Genomic DNA, 6,731 nt, shown 5'->3' on the forward strand with positions numbered 1-6,731 from the left:
TTTTCCATTATGCATGTCATTATCTTCACGTACCTTCTCATGCATAATGAATTGTCATCATAAGTTGAAGAGGATCTCCACGAGTACAACCTGCCATGTGCATTTGCATTCCAAAAGCAAATTACTTATATGCACATCTTCAGGGGGAGCCCTTGCAACTTATGAAGACAATTCCTTATCCTTTACAATTTCACATATTATATTCCCCGTTGAAAACTTCAACTAGTTTGTCATCAATCACCAAAAAGGGGGAGATTGTAAGTGCATCTAGTGCCACCCCCAGTTGGTTTTGGAGTATTGATGACAAACCTAATTTAGGGACTAATGTGTTTGTGAGAATTGCAGGATAACACAGGTAGAAGTCCCTCATTGATTCGGTTTTCCTACCAGAGATGACCCCTAAAAATGTATGAAGACATTGATGTCAAAGGTGGTATATGAAGATATTCACATTGAAGACTATGACAAGAGAAGACATCGCATGAAGCCTATGGAGCTCGAAGACTTAGGTCTTTCGTAGTTCTTTTTCTTCTTTGTTGAGTCATAGGAACCACCGTACTGTTAAGTGGGGTCCAAGAGAACCAGTCAGAATGACTGAAGTGATGCTTAACCACCAGCCCACTCCAACCCCACAGGCGTCGTCTGCGTTCCGCAGGCTTCGCAGAGGTCCAAGGCCTCAAGTCTATGCTGAAGACATCTTGGCTGCATCAGCCGAAGAAAATGAAGAAGTACCACAAGATCCCTACTCCCCCGCTACACCATGAAGCAGTTCTCCAGGAGAACATGCCTAAGTCTGACCCTCCAGCTGAGTCAGTGGGGCTGATCTTGGGCTGCCACAAAAACAACAGGAGCATTGGAGGCTCATATCCACATAAAGCTTCAGAGACAAGCAAAACTACTAATTGGATGAACCTGACTTATAGAGTTACAGGGGAGGAAGGGTAAGATGTGAGGTGAATTACAAATGGTGCTGATTACAGAGGATGATGAGGACAGGCTCATGTCAGAGCCGAGTGCATACAAGATAGAGGGTAATTGGGAGAAGGGAAATGAATGGGTGGAGAGAGGAAGAGGAATAGGATTAATTTAGATACGTAAATGTCGATTGGGATGGTTTAATTTCATGGATGATTTAACTGTCATTGATAACGCAGTGACTGATCTAAGTCTAGTCATAGTGGGAAGTAAAATGCATATGTTATTAGTCTATATTACTACGTCCACAAAGGTTAGTAACATATGTGTTGTGTGATGCATCACTTAATTTATTAGGTTGTAGACTCATCTTTTCTTGATATGTGTGATGTTACAGTAACTAGCTATGTTATCACATGCCTCACTTCTTCATTAATTACATGCCACATCATCTATTTTACTTGGATAAGTGTGATGTTACCACCTATGTTACTCCCAATGTGGATAGTCTAAAGACATCGGATCCATCCATAATATCAGCGGCGTGTGTTGGATTGCCATGGAGGCCAGGGAACATATATAGGAGGCCGGCCGGGAGCTCACTGCACGCGCGCATGCGCATTGTCACTATCCAAGTACGCCTATCTACATGCAACTTCATATATAATCACTCTGCATATATTTGTTGAAACGATCAACACTTGATCACCAACTTGCAAGTTGCGACCGGCCTTACTTTAGTTTGACCGTCAAATCGCAAGTCTACTCTTCGATGCGCATGCGCATGGAAAACTTCAACGAGACTGCTCTTCCTTCCACGAATCAATCCTTGTCAAATTGACTCCCATGCACTTCCATTTGTTCTATGTTGTTGCAAAGTCTTCCATGCACTTTCCTCGAAAAAAAGGTCTTCTACGTACGAGTTCACTGTACATGCATGTGCAGTCTCTTGCCTGCCCCTCCCTATTCTGTTTTGACTCACTATTTGTATCCACTCCAAACTATCTCATCACTGTCATTGTTACTTAAAATAGATCATCACTGGTTGGTTTGGCGCCATGCGACTTTAGTCAGTGATGAGAGGGCAAATATCACATGCGGTGAGCATGTGAGTAACTACGCCCCAGGGCAAACCTTCGAGATACTACATTAGCTATACTAACGTTAACTCAAGTCCAAGCTCGGCCAAACCTTGGAACATATACGTTGGATAGGAGGCCAGGGAACTTATAATCGCTACAACCGTAGCTACGGCTCTGACGGTGAGGAGACCCATCCCGGATAGCTAATTTTGTGAGAAAATCTACCATAGGTTGACTCAAGTCCAAGCTCGACCCAAGCCAACATTTCCTTTGTTAAACAACATATTGTCACGTCATGTGTTGACATGTGCCATATAACTTCGGGGCAAGGGGTTAGCTTAAGTAGAAATAGATAGAAATCGGTTTAAGCATTGTTATCTCCTTGATTCTTTCTTCTCTTTCAAGAATGTAAACTCCTGTACGAACTCCCTTTGTACGGCATCAAGGGTTTAGCCCCTGCTCTATATAACACGCAGGCTCGGCCTCAAAACAGGTACGACGCTTCATAGAAAGTTTACATGGGTATCAGAGCCTCCTCTTCCTATCTCATCTAGCCAGCACGCTTCCCCGCCTTCGCTCCTGCCATGTGGTCTCCTCCGTGGCTTTCCCCCTGCCCCGCCTAAGTGGTCAGGTCACCGAGGAAGCTACCTGGACCAACTAACATATTGTGGGCGCACCAAGTGACGGCCGGCAGCTGAGGTGCTGGGGGGTCTTCGACTATGTCGAATGGATCCGCGCGGAAGCCCGTCCAAAAGGGTCCCCTGGTTCCAACCAATGGACAAAGACGGGAAGAACACTCTGGCGCCTAATCCCTCCATCAGAGTTGGTTAAAGAAGGTCAGGGCAGGTACTTGGATATCTGTTGATAACCTCTCCAAGGAAGTTCTCGTGCAGGTTACGTCCATCACCACGCCGCATGAGCTCTGGGCTGCCTCTGGCGAACATGTTTTCGTCCGCAGTCCCGATCACGGATCAACACATCCGGATCGCCCTCTCCAACGCGCAGAAGGGAACCCAGACGGTGGCGGCCTACTTCGCCCACATGCGCTCGTTCGCAAGATGAGCTCGCCGGCCGCTGAAAGCCCCTGGATGATGATGAGGCTGATCTCCTACATCACCGGCGGCCTCGACATGGACTACCAGCCGCTCGTGTCTTCTCTCGACGCGCGCCCTGCTTTTGAACCGGTAACCCTCGATGATCTCTTTGCCCAGATGAGTAATTTCGATCAGAGGGTTGCCCTCTTCCATAGCACCAACTCAGGCGGGGGATTCAAGTCCTCTGCAAACACTGTTGTTCGTGGTCGCGGTGGTGGATCCTCTCGCTATCGGGGACCAGCGCGCGCCAAGGGCAGGCAGCAAGGTGGAAACAGTGGCAGCAACCTCATCTCGCAACGGTGGCGGCCGCCCCTTCAACACCAACACCAGGGGCCGCCGCAACTCCACCTCCAAATCACGGCCTGACGCTGTGCGCTTCCAGATTTGTGGCAAGCTGGGGCACACGGTGCTGGACTGTTGGTATCGCTTTGATGAAGATGGTGAGTCCTCTAAAGATGAGAAAGTTGCTGCCGCAGCAGGTGGTTCCTACGACATCGACACAAACTGGTATGTGGATAGTGGTGCCACTAACCACATCACCGGTGAGCTGGAAAAGGTAACCATGCGTGAGAAGTACAGGGGCCAGGACCAAATCCATACTGGTGCAAACGGAGAAGGTATGAGGATTTGTCACGTTGGTCATTCAGTTATTAAAACCCCCACTCGCAAAATTCATCTAAGAAAAATTTTGCATGTTCCTAGTGCCTCGAAAAGCCTTCTCTCTGTTCATCGTATTGCTCTTGATAATCATGTCTTTCTTGAATTTCACCCCTTCTTCTTTTTGATCAAGGACCAGGTCACGAAGAAAATCCTATTTCGAGGTAGATGTGTTCGAGGGCTTTACCCGTTGATTCCGGAGATTAGAAGGTTCAATAAACAAGCATATGGTGTCACCAAAATTTCGTCAACTCGGTGGCACGAATCGGATTAGGACATGCTTCTTTTTCTTTAGTAGAACGAGTGCTTAGGAAAAATAAGCTCCCATATGTTGGTGAGCGTAGTTGTGAAACAATTTGTGATTCATGTCAGCGTGCTAAAAGTCATCAGTTACCTTATCCTATATCCACTAGTGTTTCTACCAAGCCATTGCAACTTATATTTTCTAATGTTTGGGGTCCTGCCCCCACCTCTGTTGGTAGACATTCATACTATGTTAGTTTTATCGATGACTATAGCAAATACACGTGGATTTATCTTCTTAAGAAACGATCCGATGTGTTCCAAGTGTTTCACAACTTTCAAGCACTCGTTGAACGCAAGTTCGATTCCAAAATCATTGCCCTCCAATCTGATTGGGGTGGTGAATACCGCAACTTGAATTCCTTTTTTCAACAAATAGGAATATCTCACCATGTTTCATGCCCTCATGCTCATCAGCAAAACGGGTCAGCTGAACGCAAGCACAGACATGTTGTAGAAGTTGGTCTTGCTCTTCTTGCAGGCACATCTATGCCTTTAAAATTCTGGGATGAAGCGTTTCTTGTTGCAGTTCATATTATTAATATGCTTCCCAGTCGTGTCATTAATAATGAAACTCCGATAGAGCGACTTTTTCATATCAAACCAGACTACACGTCTCTTCGTGTGTTTGGATGTGCTTGCTGGCCAAATCTTAGACCCTACAACAATAGGAAACTTATGTTTCGCTCCACCCAGTGCGTTTTCTTGGCTATAGCCCTCAACACAAAGGTGTAAAATGCTTAGATGTACCCACTGGTCGCATTTATATCTCTAGAGACGTGGTGTTCGACGAACATTTCCTTTTGCCGCATCTCCATCCAAATGCCGGGAGCCCTACTCAGAAGGAAATCCTCCTTCTACCATCTCATCTCACCAGTATTGATCATGGGGGGCATGATAATTGTAATGATCAACTACTGACTAATCCTCGTACTAATGATGTCTCTGAAGTTTGTGGTGCAACAGAAAAAAACAGCGATGAAATTGATGCAGAAATTGCCCAAAGTGGTCCTTATTTCATGTGTCCGGGGTGGGAGACAGATCGGGCGCAATCCAAGGCAAATCTTCCTCGGGATCGGCGTCATGCCTGCCTGGCTGCTCCCCTGCAAAATCTGCAGCAAGATCCGCCCCGGGATCGGGGCCATATCGGGCGCCCCGCGACAGCGACCGTGATCCGCCTCGCATCGCTTTGCGTGAATCCGGTGATGCCACGCGGAGCCCCGTCACGGAGCCAGCGCACACACGGTTCCTGGGCGAACCGCTCGTCTACACGCGGCGCACTGCACGTGCGGCCCCCGGCGCTGGATCCTGCAAGGATTCGGACAGGCCCACCTCATCATTGTTGCATGATGGGGCTGCTGGACCGCCAGGATTTTCTGCACCGCCTGGGTCGTCTTCGCCTTCACCAGTGGCCACAAAAGATCTGTCTCATCAAGTGGCATCAAGATCTATAGAGATAGATCGAGACGCCTCATTGGTGTTTCACAGAGTACGAACCTTTGCTGAACCGGCCACACCTCCACGGACAAGGCTTCAAAGGGGGGTAACTCAACCTAAGAATTACAAAACTATAGCTAAATTTGGACTGGCTTGCAGCACAGGTGAACCACATGATCTTACAGAAGCTCTCAGTGACTCGCGGTGGAAACATGCCATGGAAGAAGAATACATGGCTCTTCAGAAAAATAAGACATGGCATCTTGTTCCTCCTCGTCAAGGTAAAAACTTGATTGACTGTAAATGGGTTTACAGGATTAAGAGAAAATCCAATGGAAGTATTGATCGCTATAAAGCTAAACTCGTTGCAAAAGGCTTTAAGCAAAGGTACGGCATAGATTATGAGGATACTTTTAGTCCAGTTGTAAAGGATGCCACTATTCGTCTTGTCTTGTCTATTGCCGTATCTAGGGGTTGGAGCCTGAGACAGCTAGATGTACAGAACGCGTTCCTTCATGGTGTTCTGGAAGAGGAAGTGTTCATGAGACAACCTCCTGGGTTTGAAGATAAGAAAAGACCGTTCCATGTGTGCAAACTTGATAAAGCATTGTATGGACTAAAGCAAGCTCCTAGGGCATGGTATTCACGTTTAAGCACAAAGCTTCAAGCACTCGGTTTTGTTCCTTCCAAGTCTGATACTTCATTGTTTATTTACAACAAGTCAAACACTTCTGTATTTGTGCTTATCTATGTTGATGATATTATTGTCACAAGTTCATCCGATGAAGCAATATCAGGACTGCTAAAAGATTTAAAGTCTGAATTTTCTCTGAAGGATCTTGGAGACTTGCACTTTTTCCTTGGAATTGAAGTAAATAGAAGTGGTGATGATCTTCATCTCTGTCAAGAAAAATATGCATCAGATTTAGTTGCAAGAGCTGGTTTGCCGAACTGTAAGTCGTCTCCAACTCCTCTATCTAGTTCAGAAAAGCTTTCTCTCACAAAAGGGACACTCTTGGATCAAGAGAACAGCAGAAAGTACAGGAGTATGGTTGGCGCACTTCAATACCTGACTCTGACCAGGCCAGATATTTCTTTTGCTATCAATAAAGTATGCCAGTTTCTTCATGCACCCACCACTTCTCATTGGACAGCTGACATGCGCATTATTAGATATGTCAAAGATACTATTAGTGTTGGATTGACATTCACTAAGTCATCATCAACTCTTGTAAGGGCTTTT

General features: G+C 46.2%; 1 pseudogene; it reads left to right on the forward strand.

Annotated features, from left to right (window-relative positions):
* The first annotated feature begins 3,078 nt into the window (after positions 1–3,078).
* Positions 3,079–3,224, forward strand: LOC125511824 (annotated as a pseudogene).
* The last annotated feature ends 3,507 nt before the right edge of the window (positions 3,225–6,731 follow it).

Source organism: Triticum urartu, chromosome 5, assembly GCF_003073215.2.
Source record: "Triticum urartu cultivar G1812 chromosome 5, Tu2.1, whole genome shotgun sequence".
Classification (NCBI taxonomy): Eukaryota; Viridiplantae; Streptophyta; class Magnoliopsida; order Poales; family Poaceae; genus Triticum; species Triticum urartu.